This window comes from Puma concolor, chromosome C1, assembly GCF_028749965.1.
Source record: "Puma concolor isolate L17-30 chromosome C1, mPumCon1.1.hap2, whole genome shotgun sequence".
Lineage (NCBI taxonomy): Eukaryota > Metazoa > Chordata > Mammalia > Carnivora > Felidae > Puma > Puma concolor.
Window position 1 is genome coordinate 138,299,459 of NC_141674.1, and position 9,940 is coordinate 138,309,398.

The following is a 9,940-nucleotide window of genomic DNA, read 5'->3' on the forward strand; positions in this document are numbered from 1 at the left end:
ATGTATCCTTTCACTTAGTTCTAGCAATAATCTTATTTCTTCCACTGAGGCAGAGACAGCTAAGTAATTTACCTGAGATCATAAAGGTAAAAAGAGGGAAAGGGCATGGATTGAACACAGATAATCTGACAAGACAGATAATTTCCAATCCTCATGCCCAAGGTAATTAGTTGGTAACTGACTCAAGATCACAGGTACTCATTCTCTTAAACCTGAAAAGAATCAAGACCTAGAAGAAAGAACAAATAACAATATGAAAATAATGCTATAAATCTCTGGATGATTCTCAAGATATCACACAAAGCCTGAAGCCCTTAAAATTCTGGGAATGCTCTTTAAGAGAAGGGGCATCAAATTATTACTTTTTCATGTTTTTATTTATTTATTTATTTTTATAAGAGAGGATACACATGTGTATGAGTGAGCAGGGAAGGGGCAGACAGAGTAAGAGAGAAAGAGAATCCCAAACAGGCTCCATGTGGAGCCTGGAGGGCACCAAATAATGAAGACATAAATATCTATTTAGAATTAAAAAGTACAGCAAAATACCATTTTTTAAAAAAAAGATGCAGAATGTGGTAAATAACACAAGATCTTGAAAAATAGAACTTTTATCACTTCTGGCCAGTCTCTGTAATATATTTTTGGTTTATACTTTCTTTAATCATCTCTTCACATAACTATAATTCCTTAATTATTCTAATTTTGTTATATAGTGAAGAGATAATTAAATTTTTCCTCTATTACGTTTGACTTTTTTAATTGGTAATTTAGAAAAGTTACTTTGAAGATCACAACTCATTGTTGGTAAAAGCATGTGAACTTTTAGGATTGTTGTCAAATTTGGGGGAACTTCTGTCAGATTTGCTTTTAAATATGAGCTGTATATTTGGAGAACATGCCCACAGAATAGTTTCTGATTTTGGAAATTCTGAAGCTTGTTTCTATTCCACTACCTATATTCTCCCAGTGTCAGGTAAGCAGAGAGCTTTATCATTTTGCAATGTCACTTCTGACTGCATTGGATCTTGATTCATGGAGAGTAGGCACAGTGGATGAAGAACATATCTGATTGCTATTCTGCACCAGGATGACTAGCAGAAACCAAACACAGAAATACATGAAGGCAAGATTTAGCAAACTAAAATACAGAATGATATGTTAAAGTTGAATTTCATATGAACAACAGATCATGTTTTTTGGATATACACTAAAAACTTAATCTAACAGATTAATCTAAATTTCAAATTTAACTACTGTCCTGAATTTTTTCTGGAAGCCCTACAGAAACACACCTTTAAAACATATAGAAATACCCCACTAAACCCAAATTAATGTATCTTCAACCACACTTCCCCAAAACAAGGTCCTCAAATGGTCTATAGCCACTTCAACACTGCCTGACAAAGGGAAAGTAGAACAGAGAGGAAACTGGAGAAGAGACAGACAGCAGTTTTAACTAATTATAGTTAAAATATCCTACTTTTGTAACGTTTTGACCATGTATGTCAATAATGGCCACACAGCATACTGCCTGAGCCACTATCAGTACCATGGATCCATGAAAGTGAACAGCACTAAACTCTGGCTTAATAAGCTTTGAGGTGGGGCGCCTGGGTGGCGCAGTCGGTTGAGCGTCCGACTTCAGCCAGGTCACGATCTCGCGGTCCGTGGGTTCGAGCCCCGCGTCGGGCTCTGGGCTGATGGCTCAGAGCCTGGAGCCTGTTTCCGATTCTGTGTCTCCCTCTCTCTCTGCCCCTCCCCCGTTCATGCTCTCTCTCCCAAAAAAAATAAATAAACGTTGAAAAAAAAAAAAAATAAGCTTTGAGGTTAAACTGCTCATTTCGTTAGATCTATTTAAAAACAATACTACTGGCCCATCTCCAATGGGTATGACTATGCACCAAAACTTCCAAAATGTTCTTCCAACTCAGACTGTGAATTCCAAATTCTTTACTCTCTCTGAGCATTCATATATTCATATTGCAATACATTACTTCATACTTATGTGGTTTTCTGTTTGTTAATTTTTTATTTGACAGAGAGAGAGAGAGCATGTGAGCAGGAGAGAGGGGCTGGGAAAGAGAGAGACAGAGACAGAGACAGAGAGAGAAGGAGAGAGAGAGAATTTCAAGCAGGCTCCACACTCAGTGAGGAGCCCAATGCAGGGCTCAGTCCCAGAACCACAGGATCATGACTCAAGTCGAAATCAAGAATCCAGTGCTCAACTGGCTGAGCCACCCAGGTGCCCCCATGCTCATTTGTTTTTAATTAAAAGCCTGATTATCTTATCTTTCTTAGCTAAGTATCTACCTACCTAGCTACCCATCTACCCATCTACCTATCTACCTATGTTTTTTCACAACTAGATTTTAAATTCCTCCAAGGTATTGTGAAGGCTTCCCTCCTGCCCTCATCTTATATACTGCCTATGGTTACTGAAATTAAAAAAAAGTCAGTGATAAAAATGAAAAAAAGAATATATTGTGCTGTTTTTGTATAATTAGAAAGTAGCATAATTTGCATCAAAGATATGGCTTCTTGTTTAAGCAACTTGCTGGATTTCTCTTTAGTGTGTGAGATAGCCCATTGGCATGTGATCTTGGAGAACAGGAAAATATAAAGAGAGATTTGAATAATTCTAAATCATAGGGGAAGAAAATCTCTATAAGCAGCCCAGGACAGAAAGGGAGAAAGGGTCAAGGAAGAAGATGTACAGAAGAACTGGGTGAGAATGGAGAGCCCAAGCTTAATGTGAAGAGGCCAGAGTTGTAAAAAGAGATATAACCAGTAAGATGTTTTCCAAGATAGGAATCTGTAATATATTTTTCTAGGTATCACAATGTTTAATATTGGATTTAAGGATATTTTTTCACTTCCTAAGTTCTTATAGCTCTTTCCTATAAAATATTCTTCAGTCAACATCAAGTGCACACAGTAAATTTGAGCTTGTGGTACTTAAGAAGAATCACAGAGTATGGGAAGTCTACTATAGGGCAAGCTAGATCTGTAAAATAGGAAGTACTGGATTTAATTGCAAAGGTGCTATGTTCTCTGAAGTAGGCTAGATGGTGGACTAGCGTCTTGCTTACAAGACCCATAGAATCCATACGGAAATTGATTGTATAGTATTTGAAATGTTGATCTAGAGTCATAGTTTCTACTATTTTTCAAATGGGAAAAATTAATCAATGCATGCTCATTGACTTAGCAAATGTCCATTCTCTCTTCCTACTGCTCTGCCGGTTGAGCGTCTGTCTCGGTTTCGGCTCAGGTCATGATCTCACGGTTTGTGGGTTCAAGCCCCATGTCAGGCTCTGAGCTGACAGGGCAAAGCCTGCTTGAGATTCTCTCTCTCTCCCTCTTTCTCTGACCACTCCCTCCCCCCTCCCCGTCCCCTGCCTCAAAATAAACAAATATGTTTTTTAAAAAAACGTCGTCTTTTGTCTCTCTTACATGAATTACTTTGGTAAAGCAGTAAGAAAAAGGTCTTTGCTAGCTGTACGTACCACTGTGAGCAATGTCCACCTCACAGTGCATTTTATTCTCAGCCCTGTTGAGTATCTCTTGTTTTCTCACTGCCCTTTATTTATAGAACTTCCAGCTATATGCCCAACACAGGTAAAATGTCAGGCAATGTAAACCATATTTCCCTGCTGCCCTTTGGCCATAGCATTATAAAGAAAGCACCTTTAATTTATCATGTCCTCCTTGAGTGCCCACAGCTGTTTTACTTAGCAGAGCCCGGTATCCTTCTGTGGAGGGCTTAGAAAATGTGACAAGACTATAAAATGAAAGGGTTGCATGGGGCGATCTCTAAGAATCATTCCAGCTCTAGAATTCTGTGTTGCTGTGACTCCATTCTCCTCAGATAAATGTTCACTGGGTGCAGAAGGAAATGGCCATGCTTTACTAGTCATCCTATATTAAGGACAAGACATTTGGCAATTTGCATAATTTGTGGGGAAATATTTTCAACCTATGCTCTAATATGCTATGTTATAATATTCTAAAGCTGAACTTAAATTTTTTAAAAAGTGAATTGTAAAATTTAGTATCTATACTCTTTCTTAAGAATTTTTAATTGATGAAGTAAGGGCTAGGGTAAAGGGGGTGTATGGAGGGGTTTCTTAAAGCATTATGTGACACCTAGTGAAAAAGAACATGAAAAGAATAGATATATTTCTAAGAGTAATTTTATATTTATTGCACTTAATTTAACAAATTATTGCAGGAAACACATAGACAGCATTTTCCCAGTAAAATTATTATACTTAAATGAACTTTTGACAATGTATTAATTACAAGGACATGACCACATTTATTCTGCTGATCCAGTAATTACACACATTAAAGAAATATTTATCCACAAACCATGCAGTGTACTTCAAAACAGCATTTATTGCCAAATTACATTTCCTGGATATCTGTGCCCTATTTCCAGTTACTAGTAATTTTTTTTAATTTTAAGAGGAAGAGAGAAATGATGAGAAATTTGAAAAATACTGTATAAATAAATGCTTACTGATACGAAAAGATTAAAATGCAGACCTTTTTAATCATAGACCTCAGAAAAAAATTGTGAGGCACCTTAACTCATGTGTTGCCAACAGAAGGAGGATAATAGTAATCATAATATTTCCAATTCCTTTTTTTCCTTGCTTACCTTTAGTAATGAACAAAAACATAACACATTTTAAATAAAAAATATGACTTCACACAAGATAGTAAGAGGGAAATCAATGTAAATGGCATGTCTTAAAGATTCAAATATGTAATTTGAGAAAAACTTGAAAAGTTTTATGAAATATTGGCAATTGCTTACAATACAATCAGAATCGTTCTACCTCTGTAGCAATGCAGATACAAACATGCTCACTTTCATTTTTTTTTTTTTTTAACACAGACATCGGCTTTTTACTAAAAGGAAAAATCCATTTAGATACTCTCTGACCATATATTGATATAGTCTCTGTTCAGTTTAACTAATCTTTTTGAATAATTATAATGTAGCAGATTCTGTGCTAAATAACAAAGACACCAAGATTAATAGGTTAAAAATTACGAAGAGTAAGCAGAATCAATACATTGCTAAGCATCTTCATTATTTTTATGTTTCAAGTTTTATTTAAATTATACTTAGTTAACATATAGTATAATATTAGTTTCAGGAGTAGAATTTAGTGATTCATCACTTACATATGCCACCCCATGCTAATCACAACAAGTGCCCTCCTTAATACCCATCACCCATTTAGCCTACCCTCCATTCACCTACCCTCCAGCAACCCTCAGTTTGTTCTTTATAGTTAAGAGTCTCTTTTATAGTTTGCCTCCCTCTCATTTTTTTTTCTCCTTTTCCCTATGTTCATCTGTTTTGTTTCTTAAATTCTACATATGAGAAAAGTCATATGGTATTTGTCTTTTGCTGACTGACTTATTTCACTTAGCATGATACACTCTAGCTCCATCTACCCCCAACTTGGAGCACTCAAATATATAAAACAATAACAAACATAAAGAAAAATCATTGATAATAATACAATAACAGGAGGGAACTTTAACACCCACTTACAGCAATGGACAGATCATCTAAGGAGAAAATCAACAAAGAAACAATGGTGTGGAATGACACACTGGACCCAATAGACTTAACAGGTACATTCAAAATATTTCATCCTAAAGCAGCAGAATAAAAACTCTTTTCGAGTACACATGGGATATCGTCCAGAATAGATCAAATACTGGGTCACAAATCACCCCTCAACAAGTACAAAAAGACAGAGTATACAATGCATATTTTCAGACCATAATACTCTGAATCTTGAAGTCAACCACTAGAAAACATTTGGAAAGACCACAAACACATGGAAGTTAAAGAACATCCTACTAAGGAATGGATAGGTTAGCCAGGAAATTAAAGAATACAAAAACGCATAGAAACAAATGAAAATGAAAACATGAAAGTCCAAAACCTTTAGGATGCAGCAAAAGCAGTCATAAGAGGAAGGTATATAGCAATAAACGCCTAAATCAAGAAGCAAAATAAATCCCAAATATAAAATCTAACCTTATGTCTATCTAAAGGAAATAGAAAAAGAATAGAAAATGAAGCCTAAAGCCAGTAGAAGAAGGGAAACAATAAAGATGAAAACAGAATTCTGGGTGCCTGGGTGGCTCAGTTGGTTAAGCATCCAACCAGTTCAGGTCATGATCTCTTGGTTTGTTGCTTCGAGTGCCATGTCGGGTTCTGTACTGACAGTGCAGAGCCTCGAGCCTGCTTCATTCTGTGAATTCTGTGTTCCTCTCTCTCTCTCTGTCCCTCCTATGCTCACACTCTCTCAAAAATGAATAAATATTAATTTTTTAAAAAGATGAGAGCAGAAATAAATGATACAGAAACAAACAAACAAACAAACCAGTAGAACAGATCAATGAAACCAGGAGCTGATTCTTTCAAAGAATTAATAAAATTGATAAACCCATATTCAGACTTATCAAAAAGAAAAGAGAAAGGACTCAAATAAATAAAATCATGAATAAGAGAGGAGAGATCACAACCAACACCACAGAAATACAAATAATTATAAAAGAATATTATGAAAAATTATATGGCAACAAACAGGGCAATCTGGAAGAAATAGATAAATTCCTAAAAACATATAAATTACCAAAACTGGAATAGGAAGCAATAGAAAATTTGAACAGATCCATAACCAGCAAAGAAATTGAATCAGTAATCAAATAATCTCCCAACAAGCAAAAGTCCAGTGCCAGATGGCTTCCCAGGAGAGTTCTATCAATATTTAACGAGTTAATACCCATTTTTCTCAAGCTTTTCTAAAAAATAGAAATGGAAGAAAAACTTTCAAACTATTCTATGAGGCCAGCATTAACTTGATTCCAAAACCAGACAATGACTGCACTAAAAAAGAAAATTACAGGCCAATATTCCTGACGAACATAGATGCAAATATTCTCAACAAAATATAATCAAATTGAATCCAACAGTACAATAAAATAATAATTCACCAGACCAAGTGGGATTCATTCTTGGGCTGCAAGGGTGGTTCAATATTCACAAATCAATCACATGATACACCACATTAATAAAAGAAAGGATAAGAACCATATGATCCTCTCAATAGATACAGAAAAGGCATTTGACAAATTACAGTATCCACTCTTGATAAAAACTCTCAACAAAGTAAGGATAGAGGGAATGTACCTCAACATTATAAAGGTCATGTTCAAAAGACCCACAACTAACATGATACTCAATGGGGAAACAAGAGATCTTTCATCTACAGTCAGGAACAAGACAGAGACATCCACTCTCACCTTCACTTTGGATGTTGTAAAGGGTAGTTGCAGAAGGGAGGGATGGATATTCCTTCCTTAAGGTCCTATAGTTGGTGGGAGACATAGTGAATTCTGAATTAAAGAACAAACCCATTAAACTTAACCAAAGTGGCTGTCCCCCCGCCTCCAGTGGCATAATTTGTTATGTTTACCAAATAATGGAAACCTATCTCTCTATAAAGGCATCTGGTGCTCTGATAGGAAATTCATCCCATCATGTCTATAGAAGAGCAGGAGATTCCAAACTCTTGGAGCATCCTAAACATAGCACTTAGAGATTTTAAGCCATTGGATATTTTACAGAAAATTGTAGAATCTACCTTAAATTTTCTATAAAATGAAAATCCATAATCTTTTCTAGTTCCTTATTCTGGGTGAAAAAGGAGGAAATGTTATTAAAAGCTTAACAGTATGAATATTAATAACAATAAAATAATAAACTAGGAAAAGCAATGGAAGATCTGTTTTTGAATGCCTTATTTGACTAACATTTTATATGCATTAGGTCATTTAAACCTCACAACTTTTTTTAATGGAGTTAATGGAAATATGTGCATCTAAATAAGATTACAACTATCATAATATATGGCATGATCTGATTGAGTTTGAAGGGATCCTTAAAACATGAAAAAACTACAACATGTTTTTTTTCCATATTTACCATTTTAATAAATTAGAATACATCATCAAATTCATGTCTATACTTAATGGGTCAGTGTATCTACTCCTCCTAAATTCCTTATCAATTCCTAAAAGCAATACATGTATCTCAGGACTGAGAAAGTAGCAGAGAGCTCTTTCTCAATTACATGTAAGAGAGACAGACATGCAGTATTTTATATGATTGAGGTCAACATTTGCAATTACTAACCTTTGCTTATTGCATCAAACTCTATCAGTGTTAGGAGACATATCACTTTATTTGTTTGTGATGAGATTGCATCAGCACAAGGCAGAAGACAAAAGTACATATGAATGAGAAGATGAAAAAGCCCACATACAGAACAGGATACCTCAATTTTGTTTCTTTCTGCTGTGGGTACAGAGGTAGATTTGGGATACATGATCTCTAAAGTACTTTTTAGCTCTAAATCCAATGAAGATATGTCATAAAGTACAAAACGCTGCTTAAATACAAGCACCCCTATCTTTTAAAAGCTAACTTGTAGATGTAAGATACAAGAATAGTGTATACTTTAAGCAGTATAGACAATTCCTGTTATAAAACTTAAAGTATTATTCTTACTAAAACCCAGAAGTAGGATTATAAAAGTATTTCTTAAAAAATATTTGTACGCAGGGGACCTGTGTGGCTCAGTCAGTTAAGCATCTGACTCTTGATTTCAGCTCAAGTCATGGTCTCACAGATCATGAGTTTAAACCCATGTGGGGCTCTGCACTGACAGTGCAGAGCCTGCTTTGGATTCTCTCCCTCTCTCTCTGCCCCTGCCCTGCACGCTCTCTCTCTCTCTCTCAAAATAAATAAATAGCATTTAAAAAATATTTCTAGGCTTTATATGTGTGTGTGTGTGTGTGTGTGTGTGTGTGTGTGTGTGTGTGTGTGTGTGATATATATGTGTGTGTGTGCATGTGTGTCCGTGTGTGTATTTGTAGATATATAATAGAGATGTTTACATATTTGTAAGCACAATAGAGATGTTCTTGCCTTGGGGTAGAATAAAATAGGGGAACAAAGGAGAAAAGTAAAGGGGCTCTCATGTACAGAACCCTGTTTACTAAGATTAGAACAACCCCCCCCCCATGCCATGACAACCACCAAATCTAATTAGAATGCCTTCATTGTATTTCTGCCTGAACTACTATTTAATGTTTCTAATGGTAGCAGTGATTGAGAAATAATATGAATTAAAGCATGTTAGATCAAATAGATAAATGTAGGTAAGACTACAAAGGGAAATGAAAGATTGATATAAATTATATTCATTTATTTTTAAATGCTTCATTTTGATAACCTACTTTCTGCAAAATTATGTGTAGTTGGGCACCTAGGAAAAAGCAAGATTTTAAAAGTTGTTTTACAGCCTATTTCTTCTTTATGTAACAAATTATACATTTATTTTTCTTGAGTCACAACTACTAATATTCTTGGCTTCCAAAGCACTTTGAAAAATTCAGTGACAAATGCTTGGCATTGACTTCATACACCAAAGTCTTCACTATCTGCCTAAAATCTATTTTTGTGGGGTTTGTGGTTTAGCAATTTAGGCTTCCACATCTGGATATGTCCCAAGAATTGGAGAATGTGGCCATTAGAAAAAAAACTCCCAGCAAAAAATCCTTCTTCTGTGCAGTTAGATTAGAAAGATGTGCTTCCCTTAGAAAAAAAAAAAATGTGTTAACTTATGGAGGTCTGGATCAATGATTCCTCCTTTCTATCAGTTACTTCTCATCATCCATGACATCCAAGAACAATAGGATTTTAATAAGAAATTGATCACTAATTATACACTACTACAGACACAAAAGGAAGCACATTAATAGATGTTTAATAATTACTAGATGTTTAAAATCTGATAAAATTGAATACCAATTCTTGAAAAAAGAAACATTATGAAAT